We start from the raw sequence: 10,887 nt of genomic DNA, 5'->3' as shown, positions 1-10,887 counted from the left end.
AGCCTTGGCGCACGTGTGTACGGCGGCGGCGGCGGCGGCGGCGCTTCTCCCGGCACTGCCGCCCCGCGGGAGGGCTTGCAGCACGGGCAGCGGTGAGCCGGCCTTGCCCCGTGTGAGGGGTGCGAGCCAGCCCCCCAGGGAGCCCGCTCGCTGCACTCAGGTACTCCAGGGGAAATGCAGGGCCTTGCTCAGTGCGAGGGATGGGGGTTGCACCCACAGGAGAAAGGCCCCGACTGATCTGCCGCTGGAGCAGGTTCCCTCGGAGCTATGCTGGCACAAGCGACTGCAGAACAGGACTCGATTTGCAGACACGGCGGCCCTTGTGCAGCTACCGCCCGGGTTTTTGAACCAACGGACTGGAAGGATAAGGGGATGAGGCTGGAGGTCCCTGCCCTGTCTGTGAAAGAGCCTGCAATAAACTCAGCCCCAAGGAGATAAACTGGCCTTACCTTGTGCCCTGAGCTGTGGAGCTGGACCCATAGCATTTGGCCTCAAGAGTTGGGCCAGAGCATTGGATGTTGTCTCAGCCACCCGCTGGGGCCAGGGCAAGAGGCATTTCCTTGGTAGCAGTCAGACCACGCAGAGGTTTGGACAGCGCCCCTGGGCTGCGCTCCCAAGCGCAGACAGGCTGTGCAGAGACTAGAGCCCGTGTGTGATGGGATCTGTCCATTCCCATTGCTGCCTGCATCAGCTGGCAGGGGGGTGCATGGCTCAGCTTGGCTCCTGTGCTGCACCCCAGGCTCCCCACCAAGGGGGTAACCCACCCCCAGCAATAGCGACCCAGGCCGGAGCGGGCTCAGCTGCTTCATTTACTCCTATTGGCAAAGCAGGCATGCAAGGAGAATGAACTGGATGGTGTCCTGCCTCCTGCGCTCTCCGTGGATTTGCCTTTGCTGGCTACATTCTCAGACTGCGAGACAGACAAAACACAGCTGGATTTCCACATCCCCAGCTGGATATGCAACATGGGGGGGGGACACGCATCCTTTCTTTTCACTTATAAACCAAGCATGTTTGAAGTGAGAACAATGCTAGACCCCCCCAAGTCATTCTACAATTGCTTTTCCAAACCGACACTTTGAAGAGTGACCGATGAGGGCTGGCACCAGGTGGCACTGTCCCTGGGAAGGAAAAATCCAGCGCTTGGCTGTCTGACAGCTGGACGAGGACACTTCCCTCCCAGCCAGTGACGTTCTGGGGGTGCTCGTCACGAGACTGGCAGGCACGTGACGGGTGCTGGCTTTGCATTTCATAGCGCGCTGTCATGTCCCAGCGGCACGGCCCAGCTCACAGCGGGCAGAGTTCGCAGCTTTCCTGCCGGGCTGCCGCAGGCTCCCCACCGCACGTACTTGACGCGCATGAAATTACTCACGCTGTGTCTGATCTGACTTTGCTGTGAAGAAGCTTTCCTCCCTTTGCTTGCTTGCTTCAAGCATGCAACCGAAACAGGAGTTTGCACGAGCTGGTACCAGGGCCAGGGGCAGAAAACCCGGCAACGTCAGTGCTTAAAAAATAATTTAAAAAAATAAAAAATCAGCGTGTTTATCATTTCTTTGACTGGATAATTGCAAGCTCCTTCCTAGTGCTGTATTCCAAGGTCACTGCAAGCACTTGCTCTCGATCCAGTGACTTCCTAGAAAGAAGCCCAGGCATCTGTTGCAATAGCTAGCTGGTGAAGGGTTCCCTTCTCTCTCTGATCCAGTAGTTAGGAGCTCCCTCTGAATCTGTCTTGCAGTTCTGCACTTTCTCCTCCTTGGATACGAGTCGTCCAGTCCTTGCCAGGCTCTTTGCAGCTGCTCCTGCCCCAAATTCTGGCTCCGTTTGCATGTATGTTGATGCCTGTGCACACAACATGCCTCACCTCAGCACACGCAGTTATCAGGACAGACTGGGCTTGCCACGTGCAGGTGCGCAGGGAGGATCTCTACGTCTCAAGCAGGTTATTCCCAGAGGTTTTCAAGGCAACTCATAGAAACCGGCTGGCACAGCAAATCCCACGTGTAGGCATGTTCACAGGCCTTTCCTGATGCCTGCAGGAGCTCCCAGTAGAGTGGAGAAACCTCAGCACATCGTTTTTTACAGGACTTCTGTTGCGAGGACCTAATTCTGTTTCCTGCAAACAGCCGAAATGAAAGGCTCCCCCCCCCCCTTTTTTTCCTTTTCAGTCCCAGCACTTTAAATTGCTGGACTGAAATGCCCTGCACATGGTTCTCTTCTTTCCAGGCTAACAGAAGCCGGTGTGTTTTAGGACCCTCGTTCCAGTGGTGAGGAGGAGAGAGAAAACCACTGGCAGGAAGGGAAATGTGGTTGAAGAACTGCGGTGGGAGGAAGGCTAGGAGAACGTGGTATCGATGAGGGGTGGGATGAAATGAGCTGTACCCACCTGCAGCTGCCCACTGGGCATGAGAGCGGGTGGGAGGCTCTGCAGGTACTACAGAATAATGGCAGGGACCTCAGGACCATCTCATCTGACCCCAGCACCGATGCAGGAGGCACTGTTTTAACACAGGAAAAGTTAGCTCCACTGTCAGCTGGTTTCCAAGCCGAAACGGTGATGCCAGGTGCGTGCATGCATGCACGTGCAGGCAGCATGTCAGGGGGGAGGCGGTACCATCATGAATGCGATTCAGTCCGTCTCCCCTTCCCAAGTACTGCCCTCCGCGCCCATGCTGATTTATAAATAACTCCAGCACAGTGCAGAAAAGTAATGGGCTTCTCACAGTCCCGTCGCATCCACTTTGCTTTACATTAGAGCAAAGCCAGTGGCATCTTTCTGCATTACAGAGCCTCTGCCTGGCACATCAGCTGCTGCCAGCTCTCTGCACAAGGTACCGCTCTTCCCCCGTGGCTTCTCACCTCTCTATAGGGGCCTGGTGTTAGCTGGAGATAATTAGACTTCAGGGATCCTTGCTGATGTTTGAAACCATTCCTTGTGCCAGCCCTGGGATGGTCTAACTTGAGCATGCTGCAGCGTTCACCTACCCCCACCCCCTTCCAAGCCTTTTTTGGCTTGGGAATCAGTCCTTTGCCCAGTAGATTGTATGTCTAGCGTAGTGAGGTTCCCTCTATGGAAACCACCCACCTTCTAGCATTTTTCTACATCAGTTTTCCATGGCAAGGGCTAAGCAGCTTTTAATGCACAGGTGAAAGGGGCTCCCTTTGGCCTGAGAGCTCTCCTGGAAGCAGCCCACCTCTCTCCAGTAGCAGGTGTCCTTGCAAAGGGGGTGCGGAGGGGCCTAGAGACAGCAGCAGCCTCCTTGCTCCTGGTGACAATAAAAGGCTGTTTGCAGTCCCATTTTCTTGGCACAGGGTCATTTCCAGACATGGAGCTGTTTCATCATCTAGCACAACCTGCCTAACAAAGCTGTCCTTGCAGAAAGAAAACCTCTGTCAGCGAGGGACAGCTCTTCCTTCGGAAACTCGCAGAGCACCAGACTAGGGACTCTGCCTGTCCTGACGTACTTCGCATTGCACCAGACATTTTTTTCTTGAAATGCCTTGAACATAAATGGGCGTGGAGGTATCATGGATCCAGCTTGGGAAATAAGCTATAGCCAAATATACTGTGCCCAGTAAGAGGAAGAGAATGGGATGAAACTTGCACTTAGATGGTTGTGAACTTGCCTCTCTGCTGGATATTATGGAAAGGACAGGTGTGTGTTAGTATCATGGTATTGAAGTGGCTGTGATGGATGTTTTGCATACATTGAAGGGCCAGATTTTGAGACTCTTATTCTGGTTTGGTAGCAGGGTCTCAGGAGCAATACTGTTGATTCAAGAGTAAAGTGAGCCTGAATGGGAACAGGAGTGTCCTGATCTATATGACTCCAGGTGCCAGAGCAAACCATGCCAGAGGTGACCTTGCATGTGCAAGATCTCGTGATGGTTTGCAGTGGAGCATGGCAGTAGCACTGGGTGGTGCATGGGAGTTGGAAAGAAACATGTACGAGACGTGTCTGGGACACTTTTATTGCAAAAGGCAGGGCTTCCTAGCTTTGGTGTCCAGAGAGAAATGGGATCAAGCAGACACAGCCACTTGGGGTCCGGACATCCGCACAGACACGCTAGCAATACTAATCCACGGTGAGAATTTTAAACCACTTGTTCATACAGGATCCGTTTGACCCTGAAAGGAGCAGGCACAGCTTCTACCTCGGGTGGACTGGAGAGACGGGTTGTTATTTCCTGATGAACATCAATTCTGTTTGTCAGCTGGCTCGGGCCGTGCTAGGGGACGGAGTTCCTCCTGCTGGTTTCACCCTTCAGCGGAGAAGTTGGGCTGTCTGTGGGGACCGGCACACCCATGTCCTCCGAACTGGACCGAGCTCTGGTGCTCACGGGCTCCCTGCTGGGGTCTGAACGCTCCCAGTAAGCGCACTCTGCTTTCAGGTCCTGCATGCCAGCGTGCAGCTGTAGTAGCTTCTCCAGCAGCCGCTGGTCCTGGAGCTGCATCTCGGACTGCAGCGGGACATAAGAAGATAGAGGCAGGCTGAGTCTCTAGCACCGCACTAGACCCTGGATCCTGAGCCTGATCTGGTAGAGCAGACGGGCAGACACAGCAGAGCTGATGCAAGGGAAACACCTCATCTAAGCACAGAGGTGCTTTCTGAACCCCCCCAGCCCTTGACTTCTTCCTGCCTTGTTTGTTGTCCTAGGCCAACTAGATATCTGAAGATAGCAACTGCATGAAGGGGCCAGCGAGGACAAGGAGAGGGGCTGCAGACAGAGAGACATAAGGGGCACGGGGTGAAGGGTTGCTGAACACATCTCGTGTGTTGAAGGGTGGGGAAAAGAAACTTTTACAAGATGAAGGGACAGGTGGGAAAGACCCTCTGCTTTCAAGAGGAGCCTGGGTTTGATGATTGCATCTTATGCCACGTCTTTGCACCAGAAGTGCTCTCACCAAACTCATCTACAGCAGTGGTTTTCAATCTGCAGTCCACGCGGGGTCCAAGGACTGTCTAAGGGGTCCATGGAAGTTGACTATGGTCAATTAAAAGTATGTGAATACCTACTCTTACAATTCAAAGGGGTGCACACCTACACTCAAAATTTCCAAAAAGATCCAGAAATGAAAAAAAAGGTTGCAAATCACTGGGCTAAAGGAACCAGCCTAATTCAGGCATAGCTGCATTGATATTAAGGGTGTGGTATCAGTACAGCCATCAGAAATATCATCAGTATAAGTGAACAGGCTATCTGAGCGTAAGGCGCATTTATGCTGATGTAAAGGTGCCCACGCTGGCACTTCTGCTGATTTAGCTACTTGCGGAGAGAAACTGTACCCCTCGCCTGAGCAGCTCAGCTGGGCTGAAACGCGAGAGGCCGGAGCCTGAACATCAGCTGCCCCTGCCCACAGGGCGAGAGCACAAGTGAACATGGAAAGGGAACGCAGAAAGCAACTCAGCGGACCAGAGAGGCGAAATCAGGGAGATGGCATACCTGAGAGAGTCAGGAAAGAATCAGCCCATTTGTAACCCTGCATGGCTGCAGGCTGAGTCTTACAGAGACTGGTACCGCACAGACACTGAGGAAGAGGAAATCCCCGTCTCAGAGGCCTTGCCAGACAGTGGAGGGGAAAAAAGCCCCATTTTACAGGTCAGGAAACTGAGGCAAGGAGGGATCAGAGGACTTTCCCAAGGTCACCTGGCGAGTCTGGTGCCAGGCAGATTCACCTGTGCAACAGCCCTGATGCTAGGACCTTTCCTAGCTCCGCAGCCCCCAGAGATCGGTGATTTGGGGCTGGTGTGTCAGGGTGAGGGGCACGAAGCAGCCTGCGAGCGCATGTGACAGTGTGTGGCTCTGAGCAGCGAGACGCCCTGGCTTAGCATGGCGGGGGTGTGCTGTTACACAGAGATGCTGTCTGCCCTCGTGTGCCCGGGTAGGAGGCACTGGAAGCACAGGGGCGGACACAGATCATTGTCTCTGTGCAGGGCTGTGCCCGAGCTCCAGAAACGCTCAGCTGTTTTCTCCTTCATCGAGGCCTGACCTCTGCGTCACCTTGAGACGCGCGTCTGCTGGCACACAGGCTGCGGTGGAAAGCTATGAATACTAACGAGGCAGCAAGGAAACTTTACCTCCCAGGCAGGGCCACAGCCAAGGCAGCCTCAGCACATCGCCCCGGAGCAGGCTCCCTCCAGCTTCGCCCTCCTCTGCCCAGAGACCTGCTGGGGCACCCTGATGATGACAGCCAGGCCCTGCAGCATCCTCTCCCCTGGGCCCCTCTTTCCCTCTCGTCCTCCCATTCCTGGGCCCTGCACAGGCTCTCCTGTGCCCTCTTTCCCCAAAAAGCACATTTAATCCTCTTCCCTATGTGGACCCCTCTTCTGCTCCTCCACCCCACGCATTGCCCCCTCCCCTTCTCTCATCCCACTTTCCCTCCCACCCCATGTCTAGCTATTTCTCAGCTTCTCTCTCACCTGCTACCACTAGCTTACATGCCTTTTCTCCTTCTCTCTTCTCTGGCCTCCCTGCCTTTGGCTGTAGCGCTCTCTTGCTGCCCAGAGCTGAAGCATGAATCCCAGCCCCCTTCTCCCTGTGCCCCCTGCCCTCATGCTTGCAGCCCGAGATCCCCGTGATCCGTACTCCAGGCTCCCCCTTCTTGGTGATCGTGTGGCTTCATGTTCAGCCCTCTGTTGCAGCAGGGGGGAAAGGTCTACCTGGAACGGGGGAGGACAGTCAATCTCAGGCCCTTGCATATCCCATGTCACAGTCAACCTCCACCCATGCAGCAGGCAGCACGGTGCTTCTTGGTGCTCCGTTGCTTTCCTGCTCGCTGCAGGCTCAGGCCATTGGAGAGTGCTGGCATTTTGCAGGAGGGAGCCAGGATGTGGCTGTTGTCACCCCTGATTATTGGGGTGATCTCACCCCTGCCAGCTGAGCCCCTACTGTAAGGCTTGACGCCATTCCCGGCACCGAGCGTCAGAGGATGAGGCATAGGAGCAATCACATGGTTGGGCCTTTCCAGCCGGCCGATGGCACCTGGCTCCGTCCCACTGAGGCTTGATGAGCAAACATCAGCACAGAGACAATGGGCAGGTCCTGGAGCAGACGTGCCACTATTTGTGACCAGTGCACTTGGTGTCACTGCTCTAGCTTCCCAGGCTGTAGGGAAGAGTCAGCATATACCATACATAAAGCACTCTGAATGCCCCATAAATGGTAGCTCAGTATATGCACACACTGGCACATACACTCTCACCCTGACACACACTGGCACAAAAATCACCACTCTCTGGGGACTGCAAAGCTAAGAAGGGTCCTTGCATCAGGGCTGTCACATAGGTAAATCTGCCTGGCACCAGACTCACCAAGTGACCTTGGGTAAGTCTCCTGATCCCTCATTGCCTCAGTTTTCCTACTTGTAAAATGGGGCTCTTTGCTTGTAAGGCACTTTGAGTGCACCATAAATGATGGTTCAGTGTGTGCATGCACGTGTGTATATGCATACAGACCCGTGGTTTTGCAAGTGTGTGTTCTTATGAACTGGAACTTGCGAATGAACTCCCACGTCTGTGGGCAAACCAATGCGAGAATTTCTGAACCTGTTTGCATGAATAGGTGCATGTAGACTTGCGTGCCAACCTTCATGTTTGCATGCTTGTTTCAGGTGTATGGGCATGCACACATGTCTGGATGCACTCATTCTCTCACAGCACAGAAAGGGTTATCAGTAGGGCTATAAAATTGGAAAAGCTCTTACCAGTTCTCTCCTCAGCCAGGCCAGGGCATGCTGTAGATGTGCTTTCTGCTCCTCCTCCAGTTGCATTCCCCCAGCACAAAGCAACCATGAAGTCGCCAGCCCTACGTGCTGGGCAGACAAACTAAGGACTCTGGGATCTCTCCCCTCTGCCCCCACCTTGCCCTCAAGCCGCTCTGGGGCTGCTACACACAGCTCCGCAGCCTGTCCTGTGCAGCAGTGCCGGGGAGTGAGGAAAACAGAAGCAACTGGTGACTCAACTTTGGAAATGATTTTTTTTCCCCCCCTCTCTCTCCAGACTGCAGCACTCAGAGCAGGGAGGGAGCAGCAAGTCACGCACAACAGCACCTGACCTCCAGCGCTTCCACAAAGAGCGGACACGGGCTGCTTGCTTCAGGCAGGAGAGAAAGCAGCGCAAGCCAAGCAGGGAGGCCAAGCTGCCACTTGCTCTCGGCAGGCGTGCTGGAGACAGGAACACACAGGCAGAGCAGCTAGGAGGGGGGAATATCAAGGCCATGTGTCTTGCTGGTGGCAGCTGTTATGGTTGAATTGCTTGATAGAACTTCACTCCCCGTCGAGACCTCTAAGGGACTTGCCCAGGATGCCGAAGCCTATCGGAGAGCAAGGAGCTGGACCATGCCCTGCAGTCCATCCTTCCTAATGCGTGTCCATGCACACCCCTGCAGCGGGGACCAGGGCCCTAAGAGAGGCTGCTGCATAACAAGGATCTGTAAGCCTGGGATGCTATGTAGGATCTGGGATGGTCTTCCCAGGGGCAACACACGGCACAGGAGAGCACCCCCTTCCCCTCCACCCCCGGCCTCTCCTGTTGCACAAGTGCCATGTTCCTTGCCTGCAACGAGAGGTGGCAGGTGCTCCGGGGGGGGCGGGGGCAGAAGTCAGCTGTTATCAGCACGGTGGAGCAAGAGGATCTGTCTGCTCCTCTATAGGTGCCACGGGGGTGTTGAACCCTGCAGGCAGCCTAGGGCACATCCTCCCTGCCCTGGACTGTGCCAGGAGCACAGCAGCAAAGCCTGGGCTGCCTGCTGTGCACCTGCCATGCTTCAAAATGGAAGTGATGCACCACTTAGAGCAGTGCTGGACCCATGCCAATGAGCTAGCCATCTCAGGCAGGCTCACAGACAAGCACCGGGTAAGGCCCCCAGGCTGAGCCATCTGTTTGGGCAGGGGCATGCCCGGAGCGGGTGTGCTGTGCTTCCTAGTGTGGCTCAGAGGCAGCAGAGAAATGCCCTCAGAGTAGGGGTGTTTTCACCTCCACGCTGCCTTTCAGCACGCAGCAGGACTTGTCAGCAGGGCTCAGCCAGCTGCTTCTCCAGGACAAATGGTACACAGCAGTCACACTGGGGCAGGGACAGCCATGCCCCCTGGCTGAACTGGGGGGCCTGGCACAGCCACCCACCAAGCAGCAGCTTTGGGCATGGAGCCCCTTCCCTCCCCTGCATGGGAGCAGGCGCTGCTGTGGGGACATCACTCAGGCTGTGCCTGGTTAATTGGGGTGGCAGAGGCCGTGTGCACGAGGGGAGTCCAAAGGGAGACCGGCTCTAGGGGAGAGTTACAGCTGCCTCCTCCCCGTCCCAGAGCCCGTGGCTGCCCTCCCAGTTCTCCACCCGCTTCTCAGGAGCAAACCCCCCTCTGCAGCAAATCACGCTCACCGGGGCTGCTTGCTCATCCCTCTTTTCATCTCGTTACCCCAGGCACACATGCAGCGGCCAACACTTTCCTGCTCCTTTCTGGGACACGTCCATGCCTAGCAGGGAGAAGCACCGCGGAAGCCACGTAGCATGCATGGGGCAGCAGGGACCGACAGAACTAGGCAGCCCTCAACATTGGAGGCAGAGAAGAGGCCCCTGCTCCCCAGAGCCTGCGAGATGCCCTGGGCATGGCTGGAGCCTGCTACACAGGGTGCTCCTGAAGCCTCCAGCCACCAAGTGCTCTTTGCAACACCAGTCCCTCCCTCCCGCTTGGGTCTGGGAGGCAGAGGCAGTCCCCCGCGGCGTGGCACAGAGCCTCACCGCTTGGCACTCCCAGCCGGCTGCCAAGGTCTCCAGGAGGCATCCTGCCAGCTACAACCTCCAGCCAGGGGATTCCTTCCTCTCGCTGCAGCTCCCTTTGATGAGTGTCAGGGCTGCCTTTTATACCGCAGCAGGCCGATCTCTCCAGCACCTGCTCCCAGGCACCTGCTCTGCCAGTCCCTAACTTAAAGGGGCCAAGCCATGGTGCTGGCACACGAGGGGTGTCCAGCCTTTCAGGCCTAGCTTGCTCTGAGCCTGATTTTCCGAGGGTGGGTGCTCCCCAAATCACGTGGCCTTTTTGGAGATCCTGGACCTGGCATTCAGGATCCCATTAAAGGCACTCAAAGTACTAAACAGCTTCTTTCTCTGCTAGCAGCACCCCAGGGAGACTTTCTTCTTACAGCAAGCTCCAATGTGTCTGCAGAGATAACGTTCCAGCCATGCGCCTCCCTCACCTTGAGAGCCTGCTCGCGGGAAGGGCAGCGAAGGGCAGGCTCCCACCCACCCTGGTACATTGCTAGGGCTGTGTTTGAGGCTGCCCATCAGTGCCAGCTGCAGCACGGACACTCGGCTACCACCCATGGGCCCGAGACTTGTTGTACAGCCCCGAGAACCCCTTTCAACGGACATCATGGCCCTCCAGGACATTCTCCGGTAAATGCTACCAGGCAGCCCGAAAAGCAAAGCGGGGCCAACAGCTGCTTTGTTAAGAAGGAAAGGTTTAAAGATCGACCTCAAAGGTGCTCAGAAGGGAGAGGACGAAGATGGGGTGAATGGATATTGTTCCTCTTATGAGCAGGATGGGCCAGTTCTGCCCAGCGTGGGAGTCGCTGCCCCTAGACGTGGCGGCCGCCGAGAGTTCAGCCACATCCAGCTCACGAAGGGGCTGGACACGTGCTTGGCGGCAGGGGCATCGTGAGCTGTGGAGCGCCGGAGCGACGGGCACGGCCTCCGCGTCAGGACGTCCGGGACCTGAAGTGCTGGAGGCTGCCGGGGAGAGGGGAGAAAACCCCTGGAGAGACCCGCTCGCTCTCCCTTCAGCCTCTGCTCTCTGCCCCCTCATGCCACCCACTCCGGCCCCCGCGCATGTCCCCCCGCTGCCGGGCAGGCCCGGGGCCACCACAGGTGCGCGGAGCGCGGCCGCCTCCGCCGGCA

At 56.2% G+C, this 10,887-nt stretch overlaps 1 protein-coding gene across 4 annotated transcripts in view; it reads right to left on the bottom strand.

Moving 5' to 3' along the window:
* The window catches only part of RAD21L1 (RAD21 cohesin complex component like 1), a 27,942-nt gene extending 20,167 nt beyond the window's left edge, over nucleotides 1-7,775 (bottom strand). For 3 of the 4 annotated variants that reach the window (XM_019510013.1, XM_019510016.1, XM_019510017.1), the window contains exon 1: nucleotides 7,703-7,775. The gene's annotated coding sequence lies outside the window, so the exon portion shown is untranslated. Of the gene's footprint in view, nucleotides 1-449; nucleotides 729-7,702 lie in introns of those variants that run through there. The other variant, XM_019510015.1, reaches the window with a different exon arrangement.
* Nucleotides 7,776-10,887: the final 3,112 nt, after the last annotated feature.

This window comes from Gavialis gangeticus, unplaced genomic scaffold (assembly GCF_001723915.1).
Source record: "Gavialis gangeticus isolate Ggan-Ray unplaced genomic scaffold, GavGan_comp1, whole genome shotgun sequence".
In the NCBI taxonomy this organism is placed as follows: Eukaryota; Metazoa; Chordata; order Crocodylia; family Gavialidae; genus Gavialis; species Gavialis gangeticus.
Note: the sequence above shows the minus strand (reverse complement) of the source record. Positions and strands in the feature narration are given on the sequence as shown.